The sequence below is a fragment of the Saccopteryx leptura genome, chromosome 12 (assembly GCF_036850995.1).
Source record: "Saccopteryx leptura isolate mSacLep1 chromosome 12, mSacLep1_pri_phased_curated, whole genome shotgun sequence".
In the NCBI taxonomy this organism is placed as follows: Eukaryota; Metazoa; Chordata; class Mammalia; order Chiroptera; family Emballonuridae; genus Saccopteryx; species Saccopteryx leptura.
The window spans coordinates 43,532,435-43,549,615 of NC_089514.1; the positions used below are offsets into that span (position 1 = coordinate 43,532,435).

General features: G+C 39.3%; 1 protein-coding gene across 2 annotated transcripts in view; it reads left to right on the plus strand.

Moving 5' to 3' along the window:
• RELN (reelin) overlaps positions 1-17,181 on the plus strand; it is a 649,217-nt gene that overhangs the window by 297,670 nt on the left and 334,366 nt on the right. The window lies entirely within an intron of this gene.

Genomic DNA, 17,181 nt, shown 5'->3' on the forward strand with positions numbered 1-17,181 from the left:
AACTGAAGGAAAATTTTCAGTTACTATTTCCCTGGCTCCTCCTGTGTGAGGACTTTCCTGACTCTCTTAATGAGATTGATTTCTATTGTATCATAATTATTTGTTTAAATACTCATATCCCCAAATGGAAGCTTCTTGAAGGCAGGAATTATGACTTAATTACTTGTTTTCCTTAACATCCAGCAATGCTTGGCATAATGCACTCTTATAATTGTTGACTTAAGCTTTAAACATTTTAGTATTTTTTATTGATTTTTTTGTTTTAGAGAGAGAGTGAGAGAAAAACATTGATTTGTTGTTCCACTTATTTATGCATTCATTGGTTGACTCTTCTGTGTGCCTTGACCAGGATTAAACCTATAACCTTGGTGTATGGGACAACACTCTAACCAACTAAGCTACCTGTCCAGCTACTATTGAAAAATCCCTGCCCTTCCTAAGAAAGTCTTCTCTAACCCTGAACTTTGCCATGGAATATCGTGAGGCAGTATGGCTATAACCAAAGCAGTGTTCTTAACACTAACCTCAGGTGGAAAAATACATGAACCATCAATTTAAGAAATCTGAAAATTGTTTACTATCTAAGCACTAATGAATCCCCTCAGTGCTCCTGCAATATAAGCCAGGTTCGGGGATTTTAGGTCTTCACCTTTAATTCTGAGGTCCTAAGTGACTGTAAACACATCTCCACCTGAGTTCTGCTGACATGTCTCAGTAAAGAGGACAAAGCAGGACATTCTGCTCTCCAGTCTGGATGGGTGTGGGGAGCTGCTAGATTGTATACTCCTAATTATTTTGAGAGTGGAAGGTGCTTAGGTTTATTCACCAGCTATAGAAAGTAAAGAAGTGAATTTATTTAACATTCAGTACTTTACAAGGATTATTGAATGCCTGGTGCAGCCCAGGCACTGTTCTAGGCTAGATCTTGGGATACATGCATGAACAGAGAGAAGATCCTTGCTCTATTGGGGCCTCCATTCCAATGGAGAGGAGACGATGAATATGAGACATAATAAGTGATGAAATGTGATACCATGAAGGAGGTGGCTAATGCTATGGGAAAAATAAAAACTAAACGGGATGACTGCATGGTTGGGGGAAGAGGCAGAGTACAATTTTAAATAAGGCAGCAAGTCAAGCAAGTTTCACTGAGGTGATATCACAACAAAGAACAGGAAGGAGGTAAGGGAGCTGGCCATGTCACTATCTGTGGGATTGTCCAGAATATCACTCAGTGATTTTGAAGGCAAATGTGTAGTGTTTTATGAACACTATTGGAGGTGATCAAAGCAAAGGATAGCAGCAGTATCAGAATAGACTAAAAACTTGAATGGAACTAGAGAACAGTCTTATGCAGGAATAATTGAACAATCTAGAGAGAGCTAGGGACCCAATCCATATTCCTCAGAATCACGTAAAAGGAGTCCCGTTGAAAATGTTTGTTCTCTACAGGGTACGACAGAAGTAGGTTTACAGTTGTACATATTGAAAATAAAGCAATAATTAATAAATAATAATAATGTTTTTGCTTCACCCTGTATTGTCTGAGGATAAGGAATAGTATTTGAATTTATGCTCTGATCTTAGAACCATAGATTCCTTGTCTGTAGACTAGTGATGAAGCCAATAAAGTTAACTTGACAAAATATGCACTTCTCATAAGTGGCCAGATTAGAACCCAAATGTCTGGACTCACAGCCTGATTTTGGTTCCATTAGATACCAAGTAGATTCTTAAATTAAAAAATAAATAAATAGTAAAATTCTCAGAAACCACAACCTCAATAAACAAGGTCATCACTACTGCCTTAATCCGTGGACTGCCTGGAAGACAAGACACTTTTTAGAGCCCTTGTGCAACACAAGTCACAAGTGCACAGCTGACACGAGAGTATCAGCACAGCTGCTGGTGGTCCCCCTGAGCACAGACCATGGCAGAGGCTGGGGCAGGGAGAATGACGGCGTGAAGGTCTATTCCCTGGCCTGAGAGCCTCTGAGCATACCCTCTTCAAACACGCACATTGATTATTTAGCAAGGCCAGATGGCAGGCTTACCAGCAGCCAGCAGCCGTGCCCCACAGTGCCCCCAAAGAGCACATGCCGTTTATAAGCCATGCTGGACTTCTCTGTTGTTGGGATGATGGACGTGGATATAACCAGAGGCCAGTGTTTTATGTCAGGAGGAAAGGGGTCAGGCTTCCAGCTGGAGCAGGACTGCGTTCTTGCCGGGTTCAGCAGTGTTGCTGCTGCTCAGCACCTCGGGACGCGGTGGTGGGAAGTGGCTGTGTTCTCGCAGGGCCTTGGATCACAGCGGGCGGCAGTGTGTTTCTGTCATGCGGAAAGTCTCCGGCATTCAATCCTTCTGTAAGAAGAATTGGTGAAAATTTATTTAAACTGTGCGATGGATGAACATCAGAGGTTCAGGAAGCAAGCCCATAAAGTGACTGAGGTGTTTACCCGACCTCGATATTGATATTTTTCAGCAAAATACCTTTTAATGTGAGATGATAGATATGTTAATCAGCTTGGTAGTGTAGATTATTTCACAGTATGGACAGACATCAAAACATCAAGTTGTATACCTTAAATATATAACATTATTTGTCAATTATACCTCCATAAAGCTGGGGTGGGGGAAATTGGTTTTATACCCAAATACTATGTGATTGGTAGATTAGATGTACCAGAAGCTTCCCTCAGCGATCCTTGGTTACTCCATAGCTCATCTGACTAAATGTCTTTCCAGTACCCTAAATGCAATTTTTTCATTAATTCAGACTAAACGTGTCAGAATTGACAAATAGTCAGAACTGGGTTTTACCGCATTTACTTTAATGGTTGAAGTGAAAAATAATGAATGATACATTTCACTTGAATTTGGCCCAACATTACAACTTTTGCTGGCCAAAGACACCTGTCTTCCTCATGGCTGTTTTGTAGCTTACATTCAGTTTAGCAATTAGCCACTGGTCCTGACAGCCCTGAGAGGTGTAGTTTACAAACGAAGGAGCTGAATTATGAGGCTCAGCTAAAACCTTCCAGGAACCCTCAATCTAACTTCAGGGTCTTACAGACTACCCCAGAGGGGAAGGAATTGAAGCCCTCCTGGGCAGTGGTGGGCAGAAAGTATCCCGAAGTAATTCTTACAATAGACAAGATTAAGGAGGATGACAAAGAGGCAACTCCCCAGGGCCACAATAAAATATCTTGCTCCTGGCTCCAAGTGGGTGTGACTACTTTTTTAATTTTCTAAGGAATGGTGTTTTGGACTGGTTCTGTTTTCCCCAAGATGATTGACCATTGATTTAAACAGCCTTATTTTCAGTTTTCAGGGCTATATACATTTCCGTTTGACAGCTTAATCTAGTCCAAAGTCAAAACATCAAGATTTACGCCTGATAAGAATTTGACATTGAGTTCTTTTGGATGTATATAGAAGTTCGCTTTCTATTCAAGTTGCTGGATTCCCCTGTATTTTGAAGGACAAAGCCTAAGATTGGATCTTTATAATTACATGGGGGAACAACAGCAAAGCTGTGGTTAAACGCATTAAATTACCATTTATTTGGCTTATGAAATAGTATTTCATGCAACCTCTTAATTCATCCTTATTTTTATACTTGAAAATTCAGTTGTTTAGTGTAATAATTAGTACAGATTTTTCACACTCATGTTAAGGGTTGCAATTCATTGATATTAATAAACACACATTGTGCTTTGTCCCCAGGGGCACATGTAGACACTGTACCAAATGCATGAGAATTGTGTGGCAAATAAGGCAATTTCACATCCTTTACTTATTAGCTTATAGTATAGATATTCTAACCCAACCTAAGAGAAAGACCAAATCACATTAAAGAAAATTAAAAACTCAGCAGACTGGCAGTCCTGCCATCTCCTCTGAGGACTTGCTCTACAGCTCCTGGTGTCTTTCCCAAACCATCAGCTCCTCCCTCTCACATCCGCTCTCAGAGTCCGCAGTGCAGCATCGTTAAGAGCAGGGGTCCCCAAACTACGGCCTGTGGGCCACATGCGGCCCCCTGAGGCCGTTTATCCGGCCCCCGCCGCACTTCCGGAAGGGGCACCTCTTTCATTGGTGGTCAGTGAGAGGAGCATAGTTCCCATTGATATACTGGTCAGTTTGTTGATTTAAATTTACTTGTTCTTTATTTTAAATATTGTATTTGTTCCCATTTTGGTTTTTTTACTTTAAAATAAGATATGTGCAGTGTGCATAGGGATTTGTTCATGTTTTTTTTTTTTATAGTCTGGCCCTCCAACGGTCTGAGGGGCAGTGAACTGGCCCCCTGTGTAAAAAGTTTGGGGACCCCTGTCCTAGAGTGTGGCACACTATTCTGTGCCCAGAAGGAACATGGTAAAGTTGTGAGGATTAAATGCAATAATGATGTGCATGCGATATCGGCTAGCATCCCTATAAATGTTAGCTATCATTGTTATTATTAGGCACTTATATTTGGATGTCATTTAGGCACCTTGAGTTCAATATATTTAAAACTGAACTTGATTTTTCCCCAAATATGGACCTTTTTCCTGGAGTTCTGGTTAGTGACTTAATTAACTCAGTCACTAAATGGAGACCTAGATAAACATTACTTTCCTCATTTCTTCATCTATGTCTATACCAAATATGTCTAAGACCAATTTATTTTATATTCTTAACATCTCTTAAGCCACCACTGTTCTTTCCACACCAACAACCGTTTCTTTGTTTTGGGTCTTCCACACATCTATCAAAGTGGTTTTTTGTTTGTTTTGTTGTGGGGTTTTTTATTTAGTTTTTAATTTATTGTGTTGACATGGTTTTAAGTGTCCCACTCAATGTAACACCCCTACACCCCTCATCGTGCCCACCCCTGCCCCCACACAAACCTCATTGTTTAGCTGCCAGCCTCAAACCCTCTACCTGCCTTCATATGACCCATTTAGCCTGGGACAAATGGCCCCCCGTGACCTGGTGCTGCCTTTCCCTCTAACCTCATCACTGCATTAGGCTCTCTCCACACTGTCCACCCTCACCTAACACCAAACCCTCTTCTTCAGCTATAATAAGCACTGGTTTCATCAGACATGCATTCCTGTCCTGTCTCTGTAGCTTATATTTGCCAATTCCCTTCCCTGGAATATCCTCCCCATTTTCTCCCCCTGTGTCTTACCCATGAAATTGCACTTGTTCCTAAAGATCCAGCTCAAGTCTCTCTTCTGTCATCTTTATTTTTATGACTATTCCACCATATACTTACTAATTGAATTTAGTTCACCATATTGCATTCCACATGCATTTCCTACTGCACTCTGAACCCCTTGATCAAGCAGAGATGGTGTCATTCTTATATTTCTAGAGCCAGGCACAGTGCCTGGCACACAAATATTAGTTGCGGGAATGAGTGAACTACATACAGCAGGCATACCTTTCCAAAATTGTCAAATTACTATTACTTCTTTAACTGCAGGCCACCCTGCGCCCCCAGAACTGTTTTTACAGTTGCACTCAGGCATTATGCACTTTTTCCCTATGCATTGATGGACTTCATTAGGAATAGCTCTACAAAATCACAGCTGAATAGATGTTATTTCAAATAATGTTTATTGCATTGCTCAGTCTCCCTTTTCTAAGCAACCACAGGGGAAAGTTTTCTCAAATCCCTGTACCTTAAATAGCCGCCATACTCCTGAGCACTGTGTGTTATTTCATGGTGTGAACTCTGATTTCTGTAACTTTATAGCTTTAGAACCAAACTTAAGATGTTACCACATTCATGTTGCATATGTATCTCAACCAGGTGCATTATTCTCTTGTTCAGTTTTCTGCAGTTTTTTGTAAGCTGCCTCATATCTGTTTTAGAACAAGACAAGTTGTATGTTCATTCTTAGGTACATAACAGAAAGCAAAAAGTAAGGTAAAATGCAGATGATAACATGTGTACCAGTGACTAAGAGAAGAGGGAACAGAGGAGAACATTACAATTTTCTAACAGCAATGGTTTTAGCAATAATGTCTTGCTGAGGTTACTAGTACCAGTCAACTAACATTGAGGAGTTATGTACTAAACATTGTGCTAGGCACTGGGGTACAGAGATACGCAATAGGATCTCACTGTCTATCCAGCTCTGATTTCCACTGTGGCCTCTAGGGTTGTGACTGAGATAAAGGATGTCATTACCCAAAAGGACCTCTTCCCCAGTCAACAGGAAGTTAACTTTTTAAAGTATAGAGTAAGCTTCCATGACAAATGCCTCAAACTATAGGTGGCTTAAATAGCTAGAAGTATATTTCTCAGACATAACCCATTCTGGAGGTAGTTGGTCCAGGGCTGGTGGCGTGGCTGTGCTGTGTAGAACATGTAATCATGTAGCTTCCACGTCCAGGGGACCGATGGCTGCTCCAGCTCACGTGTTCTAGCAGCAGGAAGGGTGAAGGGCCAGGAACGCATGCCCATTTATCTAGAGGACATGACCCAGTCCTGAAAGTGACCCAGGTCACTTCTCCTCACCTTCCTATAGACAGAACTTAATTCCTTTGCCCACAGGAAGCTTCAGGGGACACTGAGACAAATTCTTCTAACTAGGGACCCCAGTCCAGTTAAAATGAAGATGGTAAAATAGGTATTGGTAGGCCTACAGCAAATTTCTGCCAACATTAGCAACATTAGCATTAGGTTTCTTCTTGTTACTGTTCTTAGTATTAGTATTGTTGTTGTTACTATTCAATGATGATAATCCTACTTTTCCTTCCTATCTCTGAATGTTTCTTAAAAACCACGTATATACACTCAGACTGGGGGTCCACTGATCCTTGCCACTCCTCTCCTCTGCTTCCTCTGTGAATTTCATCTCTTCAAGTTCTCAAAGGTCTAAGACTTTTAAAAAATTGCTACACAGTAATTAATATATATATATACATATATATCTTAGAATATTTAATGTAGGACTAATCATTGCCACCCTCAAGAGGAACTGGACGCTGCCTCTTGGGTTTAGGTGCTCCTGCACGGATCCATGCCTGGCCCTGAGGTGTACACTTTGTCGCTGCCTCATCCGACCAGTCCCAGGGGTGTGCCCCGTTCAGCCTTGGCACTCCAGGTGTCCTTCCTCTTCTGTTGGCAGGGTAGCCACGTTGCACAGGCGGGCTTCTGAAGGTGGTGGCCTATGGCCCCACGGCCGCACTGCGCATGTGTCTTGTTGCAGCGCTTTCTGAGCAGTGATGTTCCCTTGTCATCTCGTTTCTGCCGCCAAGACCAAAGAGCCACAGTAATGTTTTAAAAATAATAATTATCAGCAATTCAGATGGTAGTTTTGAGTTTTAATTTTTCACTTAGAAATTTTATTTATACCGTAGGCAAAGTTGTGAAATATGTGTGGATAGCTCCCCAGAAAAGGTTAGGGCATGAGCATAGGCGGAAAAGACTCCTAAGTTTTAGTGTTTAAGGTCTTATCATTGACAGCTGATAGTAGAATAAATCTTGCCTGAAAGAGTTCTCTGTTTCCCATTTGTAGGTTATAAAGATACATTTTAGTTTGGCTCCTATTTCATTTATTTTATAATGTGAGAGATGATAAGTTGTTATGAGACACAAATCAAATTGAGATGGGAAATAGAGGAGGAAGGGAAGAGGGAAAATACTTTCGAATATTGCTGGTTCAGTGTATAATTTAGCTGTCTTGAAATATTAAGTAATCTTTTAAACTGATCATAAGGATATTCCTGAACACAGGGAGAACTATTTTCACTCTAAATTTATAACATTTTTAGAAGCTTAATTATCATACTTGAAGGTCAAATGGTGCTTTATTGCAATAAAATACAAAAAGTAATAAAGAAATTATTCCTGGGGAGATGAAAATCTAGGTTCATAGCTCATTAAATGGTAACTTCCCGGGCCATGTCTAATTTGTCATATTTAGCTTTGGAAGTTTTACACATTTGAATTTCAAATTAGATGGAGAGATACCTGAGGCAAAACTACTGAGGGCCTTTGAATTCTAAAACGATTCAGGAGATGTAGTTCGCAGAACACAATACCTGCATTTGTAAGAAGTGCCTGCCATGTATATATATGCTGCTTGTCTAACTCAAAGTCTTCTCTTTTTTTATTTTAGGTAATAAATAATATTAACACAGAGCTTATTAACCACTTCCTCAATTTGTTTTTTAAGCATCCTTTTTTTTTTTGCCCAGCATATTGAACTCTCTGTCCTTTGTTCTGAATAATAGGTTGGACTAAATATATTTTGGGGTTCCATAATTTCTTAAAAGTTTCCTTCCAAAATAAGTCAGTTCAAACAAAACACTTTTGTCAAAAGAACAACCTTTAGGGGAATTAAACACAGCCTCTTTCTTTCTAATGTAACTGCATGAGATGCTGGTGAGCTCAGCTTCTGAAAGAGCGTAGGCACAGAAATGCTTTTTTAAAAAATGAAGCTTTACTTTCAGCATATAATGTGTCTCTTGGACAAACTGGTGACAGGAAGAATTTTCTGCTTCAATTTAGTATTGAGAAACAATATAATGATCCATGTTTACGGTAGTTACTAAAAACACCCCCAAATTTAAGCTTTTAGAATGTAATTAAGAAAAGCATGACTCCAAATAAAATCATAGAAGATGATATGGGATTGAGGTGTTTGCTTCCTTGTTCAGAATGCATATTTGTGAGTGACTTTAACACTCTTAAGAACATTTATTACCTATCTGGTATAAAAAGAGTGTATTACACTTAAAACTTTAAAAGTTTCCCATCTTTTATTGGTTACCTGTTCTCAAGAGATATTTGACTTGTGAAATTATATAGAGTCTCATTTATTGATACTTTTCTGGTACAGTATCAATGGTACACTACCAATTTTGCTGATAATTTTATTTTATTTTTTTTAATTTTTTATTTATTCATTTTTTAGAGAGGAGAGGGAGAGAGAGAGAGAGGAGAGACAGAGAGAGAGAAGGGGGGAGGAGCTGGAAGCATCAACTCTCATATGTACCTTGACCAGGCAAGCCCAGGGTTTCGAACCGGTGACCTCAGCATTTCCAGGTCGACGCTTTATCCACTGTGCCACCACAAGTCAGGCTTTGCTGATAATTTTAAAGTTTTAAAGGTCTTTGGCTTTTTTGACTAAAAACATGTCAAAGTGTGCCAGGTCTTTGTTCTTTATCCTTTGCTGAAAATGGATTTTTTAAAAAATATGGAGGCTTGTCCTGGCCAGTTGGTTCATTGGTAGAGCGTTGGCCTGATATGTGGAAGTTTCAGGTTCGATTCTCGGCCAGGGCACACAGGAGAAGCGTCCATCTGCTTCTCCACCCCTCCCCCTCTCCTTCCTCTCTGTCTCTCTCTTCCCCTCCCGCAGCCGAGGCTCCATTGGCACAAAGTTGGCCCAGGCACTGAAGATGGCTCTGTGGCCTCTGCCTCAGGTGCTAGAATGACTCCAGTTGCAACAGAGCACCGCCCAGATGGGCAGAGCATCGCCCCCAGTAGGCTTGCTGGGTGGATCCCGGTCGGGCACATGCGGGTGTGTTTCTCTGCCTCCCTGCTTTTCAATTCAGAAAAACACAAAATATATGTAAAATTATATACATAATATAATTAAAATTATATATATTATATATTTTATATATATTATAATACATATTTTATATATTATATATATAGAGAGAGAGGCTTTAGTGAGATTCTGTCATGATTCTTATATCCTGTTGCCTTGCTTTTACTTTTTTATTTATTTATTTATTTATTTATTTATTTATTTATTATTTTTTTTTTTTTCATTTTTCTGAAGCTGGAAACAGGGAGAGACAGTCAGACAGACTCCCGCATGCGCCCGACCGGGATCCACCCGGCACGCCCACCAGGGGGCGACGCTCTGCCCACCAGGGGGCGATGTTCTGCCCATCCTGGGCGTCGCCATGTTGCGACCAGAGCCACTCTAGCGCCTGAGGCAGAAGCCAAGGAGCCATCCCCAGCGCCTGGGCCATCTTTGCTCCAATGGAGCCTTGGCTGCGGGAGGGGAAGAGAGAGACAGAGAGGAAAGTGCGGCGGAGGGTGGAGAAGCAAATGGGCGCTTCTCCTGTGTGCCCTGGCCGGGAATCGAACCCGGGTCCTCCGCACGCTAGGCCGACGCTCTACCGCTGAGCCAACCGGCCAGGGCATTTTTACTTTTTTAAAGTAAAATCTCCATTTTAACTTGCCTGTTTAGTGTTTTATGTTTTATTTGTGGTTTTGATGAAGTTGATTCCTTTTGATGACATTTGGCATACTACTTAAGTTATCAAGATATAATGCAGCCTATAGTAGTGCAGTGGATAGAGCGTTGACCTGGATTGCTGAGGTCACCGATTGAAGCCCTTGGCTTGCCTGGTCGAGGAACATATGGGAATTGATGCTTCTTGCTCCTCCCCCCTTCTCTCTCCTCTCTCTCTCTCTCTCTCTCTCTCTCGCTCTCTCTTCTCTAAAATGAATAAATAAAATTAAAAAAGAGATATAATGAAAGTTCTATTTCCAGTTCAGTCAAGTTACTTGAACCTGATCAAGCTTTACAAAGGACATAGTTTCTGTGGACCTCGATGATATTAAGTTTGTGAGTGAAGGTTACAGGGATGTGTGCTTACTTTGAGCGCAATCCTAGAGTTCATAAAAATGTGAACTCATTAACCCCTTATGTGTTCTGTTAATACTGGTAGTGATGTTGACATTTTGCTTAGGATTAGGGACAAATTAATAGATCTTCAGAATTTTAAGTTGGGTTTATTTATCATCGCCAGTGTTCTGGATATCTTTGGAGTGATTCTTGAAATCTAACTGCAAAATATAGTATATCATGATCATTGTACTTTAATTCAAAAGCACCATTGAATGTTTGGCCTCTATCCAATGCATTGTTTATAAGAGTTCAAAACTTATTGGTAGAAACTTTTATTAAGCTGAACTGTCTCAACATTTATGGGAAGATAAATGATTTAATAGGTAATCAAGTATTTGTATAAACCCAAGTGAACCGGTATTCTTCTCAGAGTTAATTTTTTCCATAGTGCAGGTTGTATATTTATTCATTTTGGTAAATCTAGGAATATCCAAATTTTTGAACAGTTCTGTGTTAAAGTCAGAGGAGTTCCCTACAGTTCTTTCCAGCTTTTATTTAGAGTCTCATGGGTCTCACCAGTGAAGCTAAATAAGGGCAATTAAATTAAACCTCTCACAGTGATCTCTCTCAGAGAACCACTCCAGGCTTTCTCTTCCCTCTCTCCCACTCAGTCCACTCTGACAGCCAGCAGGTCTCCGCCCACAGTGCATCCTCTGGGCATAGTCGTGGTCACACCTCTGACCTGGTCCTTTTATCATGATGAAGAGACGCCTGGAAGAAAGTGAGATATCTTTTACATTTCTGTTAAAGGTGTGTTCTTCCAGTTTTCTTCAAAGCCAAAGCCTACTTCTTTAAGAACAGTTTTGTTCTCTCTCATTCTTAGAGACAAAACTTCCCAGTGTAAGCCATTTGGCCAAGTTATGTGGTAGCTATGGTTGGTTTATGCAATTTCAGATTTGAAGAAGCTGAGAAGTTGGACTTAGGTGGATAGTAGGGTGGGGGATGTTTTTAAAGAGGCGGAGAATCAGCAACAGATCAGCAAAAAGTTGTAATAACAGTCAGTTGATAGCTGGTGCAGGAGGGACCCGCAGCCACTCTCCCGAAAGGGCTGTTCCTTCCCTGTCCCAGCCAGTCCGCGCCTCCCATGCTGAACCCAGAAGAGAAAAGAGCCAAGCTTGCAGAGGCTGCAGAGAGAGGCCGGAAGGAGGCTGGCTGCCTCTCGGGGGATTTTGGATATTCAGTCTGTGGAAGAAAGGAGAAAGAAAAGGGAACAAATAGAAAAACAAATTGCTGCATCTGGGCCCCCACCAAAAGATGGACTCAGATGGACAGTGCCGTAAAGGATAGTATGAGTGACAGTTACTGCCAGTAACTAATATCTGCGATCAAGTGGACATCCTCAACTTAATTTCTTCTCTTTGGATAAATGAAAATTCAGACTGTCATTTTAGTGTGTTTACATGCAGTGCTTTTTCAGTATTGCTTTTGATTTCCAGACTTAGAAAATGGCCAGACCTTTCATTGAATACTTATTTTCCTCTAGTTTCTCTTTTGCAGGTAGTAGGTAATTAGCCATTTTTTAGTAGTTAAATGTAAATAGTGACTATATATACATAGCATGTAAGGATTCTTTATACATCTCAAATATTAAAATTTGCAATAAAAAACAACATTCAAGAGATCTAGAAAGATGAGTCAGAACTAGTTCAACAGCAAAAGCGAGGAAAGGTACACTTAGAGGATGCCAGTGGGTTGCTTGCAAGGTTGACAAATCAGGACCTCTCTGAAGTATGCATTTTATATTTAACAAAGGAAAAGACCTTTTCTTCCAATTTTACATTATTCAAGAATTTAGTAACTCGCCCATGTCAGTAGTGTGAGGCAAAGCAAGTACTATCCAAGCGGGAGTGTAATGAATGACACTGAACTACATTATAGTCCTTCAGGCTTTTTATTCTAATTTTGCTGCATGTATTTACCCTGATAAATGTGAAAAAGATGGTGAACTTCCTTTAGCTTAGAAAATTTGTTTTACTACATAGAAGTAGATTGATATAGCCACTTGGTGAGAGGTGATTACAACTAGCTTTCCAAGTCTGGTACTTTACTAGATTTTGGACCATATTTATACCATACATTTGTAAATATTGTTCAAGGAAATTTGTACTTTTCCTTTTATCAAGTTTAATGTGTACTAAGTATGTTTCCTTTTTTGAAGATATAATGTTTAGTTATCTCAAACAGAGGATACTTTTGTTAAGAATATTGAATAGAGGCCCTGGCTGGTTGGCTCAGTGGTAGAGCGTCAGCCTGGCGTGCAGAAGTCCCGGGTTTGATTCCCGGCCAGGGCACACAGGAGAAGCGCCCATCTGCTTCTCCACCCCTCCCCCTCTCCTTCCTCTCTGTCTCTCTCTTCCCCTCCCGCAGCGAGGCTCCATTGGAGCAAAGATGGCCCGGGCACTGGGGATGGCTCCTTGGCCTCTGCCCCAGGCACTAGAGTGGCTCTGGTCGCAACAGAGCGACGCCCCGGAGGGGCAGAGCATCGCCCCCTGGTGGGCATGCCGGGTGGATCCCGGTCGGGCGCATGCAGGAGTCTTGTCTGACTGTCTCTCCCCGTTTCCAGCTTCAGAAAAATACACACACAAAAAAAAAGAATATTGAATAGAGTTTTCCTAATTAGTGATTTTTAAAACATGATTTAAATTTGTTTAGTTAAATCAAATTCAGGTGGAAAGTTACTAGGTGTTCAAACTACCCAGACTACTTATACTAAAGAGCTTTTTGACAAAATTGTGAGTATATTTTGACATTTTTTCAAAGCTTTGGATCTTCAATTATTTATTTCCCAAAATAGCATAAAATATATTACAACTAAAAAAGAGTTTTCAATTCACTCAGTATTTATTGAGAATCTATTATCAGCTTAGGCTGCTGTCTTGTGTAGATGTATTTTCTTCCTTTGAGGAATTTATTTTTTCTTCAAAGAAAAGACATATACTCAATACAGAGAACAGTTCTTCATGCTATAAAATAAGGGCTGGACTATGTGATTAAGATCAGTGGTTTTAAAAATTGGTTTTCTATCAAAATCAGCTAGGGAAGATTTTAAGAATACAAATTTGGAGCCTCCATTTCCAAAAATTCTGATTCTGTGGGTCTTTCTTAAATAGCTCTCCTGTGGTTATGTTGTAGGTTGTTCAATGTAAGATGCTATGTGCCAAAGTAATTTAGGAAAAGTGAGTATTGATTTGGATAGACTCCTTAACCTTTTGAGTAGTACGAACATTAATGTACATACTCGTGCCTCCTGACCATCGCCAGTACGATCATACATGTATGTCTTTAAACTTTGAGCTGGAGCAGTAAAGGAACTAATTTCAACTAGTATGTTCTTCTTGTTTCCATAAATTAGTTATCAAACAGACATGATTTTAAGTTAATAAAACTATAACTGCAACTAGTTTCATTTTTTGAAAAAAAAACTCACTCCTGGGAATCAATGAGCACGATAAAAACTCAGTACTCAAAGGGTTAAAAGTAGAGTAAACATCTTATAACTTGTCTCTTTATTGGGTGCAGGTCCTAGTCATCAGCGTTATTTAAAATCAAGTAGGTAACCACTCTGTAACGTACATGATTTTGTAACCACTTTGCTGAACATCTGAAACTAATACAAAATAATACTGAATGTAAACTGTAATTTAAAAACAAAAAAATAAAAAATAAATAAAATCAAGCAGGTAACTTAATATCTCTGCAGATATTTTGTTATATTTATCTAACCATTGTACTGACTCGTGAATATTACTAATTTGTATTTGCTATAAATTTTACATTTAATTTAACTTATTTTCTAGTTTTTGAAAGTTTTTATTTTTATATATCAACATATTAGTATTACCCCCCACCCCCTTTTTAACAGATTAATGTCATAAATACAAAGAACTTCTTCTGTAAGGCAGCTAACTTTAGACAGAGTAAACTATCACAATATCTTAAGGAACAAAGCAAACAAACAAAAACCCCTCTGGTACTGTTCCTCTCTAAGGTGCTAGGAGATCGTGTATCTTGTTTCTGCAGTGAAGTTCCTGAAAGAGCATTCTGCACGGAAGCTAAGCATGCTACCTGAAAGGCCAAACTGCATGGGTTCATCTACAGACCCTCTTAACGCAGTGCTTTGATAACAAGATGGTCTCAACAGACATCAGCTTTTTATTAGGACTGTTTTGGTTTCTGTTGCAACCTTCTGTCTTAAAGTTCTCTTTTCCTTATTTCCATCATGAAACGCGCTCTTTCTCAGTCTCCTTGAATAGCCCTTCTTCTTCCGTCAGTCCCTTATGTACATTTACATCTTCATTTCACCTTTTTTATACCCTGCATTCTGGCTGAGAGCCTCAGTCTTCTTCCATGACCCCTCCACCTCCTGTGTGGTATATTCCCTAGTTACCATCCAGTCGGGTCTCCCTCCTCACTCTTGTTCAACACTGTCCAATAGTAGAATTATGAGAGCCTTATGCATAATTTAAAATATTGAAGTAGCCACATTTAAAAAGCAAAAGAAATAGATTAATAATGTACTTTATTTAATACAAAATATATAAAATATAGAACATATCAATATAATGTAGTCAATGTAAAAACTATTAAGGTATTTTACATCTTTTATACTAAGTATCTGAAATCTAGTATGTATTTTACACTTATGGAACATCTTAAGTATTGGAATATTTAGTCTTTTAAGATTTCATAAAATTTACAGTTGGAAACTAGATTTACATATTCAAGTGTTCTATACCTACTTTTAAAGGTGTTCCAATAACTGAATTGAATATCAAAATACTTTCCTTTAATATCTGTATCCTCCTTAACAATATTTGTTCATCTTTTTTTAAAAGAGTGGATCTCACTTTGATACAAAAGCATGTCAGTTTCAAAACTACATCCGTCCAAGTAAATTTACTTACTCTTGTCTCAGTCTACTATTATTAACATAGGAGTCACAGGGATATTGCGTAAATGAAAAAGAAACTCCAAAATTATCGAAATCAACAAGACATTCTTCAAATTTTTCTTGGAATTTTTTGCAGATAATTTTTTAAAATGCTTCATATTGGTTATCATCAGAAAATATCAGCATATTGATTCATGTTAGGAAAATATGTAAAACGATTATTTATTTGTACGTTGGAGGTTTCAAATTTGACATGAATCCTCTTACTTTTCTAACTACTTTGCAGATAAACTCTTTCCTTGAAACTTCAGATTCAGCTCATTCATACACAGGGTGATGTAGAGGGAAGATACATCGTTGTGCTATGTTTTTGTCATTGATTATTGGATAATTGGCAATTATATTTGTTTCCAGAAAATCTTAAAAAAGGGGTAACAGTTCAGTGAGTCTTTGTAAAACTCTCCTATGACTTGACCAATAAGTATTGACACAAAACACAAGGTCATTAAGTTTTTCTTCTGTTTTTTTGAAGACGTCCATAAACTGGCGATGACTCAGCATTTGCACGTATAGGCTAGATGTATACTAACAACTATATTCTTGACACTTTCCAGAGTCTATTCCAAAAGACTGAGCACCAGTATTTTCCATGTGTCTGTGAAGCAATACGACAAACATCAGTTTCTGGCTTTGCAGCATTCTTAGGTCTGGACTTGTCACCTAATGTGACCGTCATGATAGAAACCAACTTTTTCTTATCTAGCTGAAATTCTTTAACTGATATACAAGATTTTAAAATATCTCTGTCATGAATTCTAATTTTTAGATAGTGTATTGAAAATATTTCTTGATAAGTTTGCAAGTCTATTGAGAAAAAATATATATAACCCAAGTGTTAATTGGGCAGTGTCCCTCATTTTCAAATTCCTGTTAGAGTGTCCTTCCTTAAAATGCATATTTGAACATCCACCCCTTTGTTCATAATGTTCAGATCATCATGTTTCCGTGGTAAAGTCCACATTCCTTAGCATGATCTGCCTTCTCACTTGAATGATCTTGTCTTTTCACTCCTCTCAACTACTTTTCTGGTCCCTCCTCTTAAGTGCTCATCCAGTCATGAAGAACTTGTGGTTCTCCCAGAAGGCCATTTTCTCGCACTTCTCCGTGCCATTCCACCTTTACTCCAGAAAGAAGCACCTCTCCCCTCTCCCCCATCCCACTTATCTCTCTCCTGCTAGTCTTTCAAACTCAGCACAGAGGTCATCCTCTCTGGGCAGCCTCTCCTGACAACCCTCTTCTCCTGGTCAGCTTGGAATTAGTACCCCTCCCGAGCCCCTCCCTCGGCCAGCACCCTCTGAACACTACCATCACACTTATGACACTATTGTATTTGTCTCCACCAGATGGAAAACTATTTAAGGACCAGGATGGTACTTTTTTTCTTTATTTCCTTAACACCCAGAACAGCCCCTGGCATGTAATAAGTGTTCAAAAAAGGTTTTTGGCTTATTCATGAACTGTCTCTTCACATTGTATTGTGTGTTTCAAAGGTTACCTGATTAAACTTGAATACTAAATAGGTATCCTGTGTGTGAAGGGTTCTACTCTTCACTTTCAGAATAATGTGTTCCTTTTAAATAT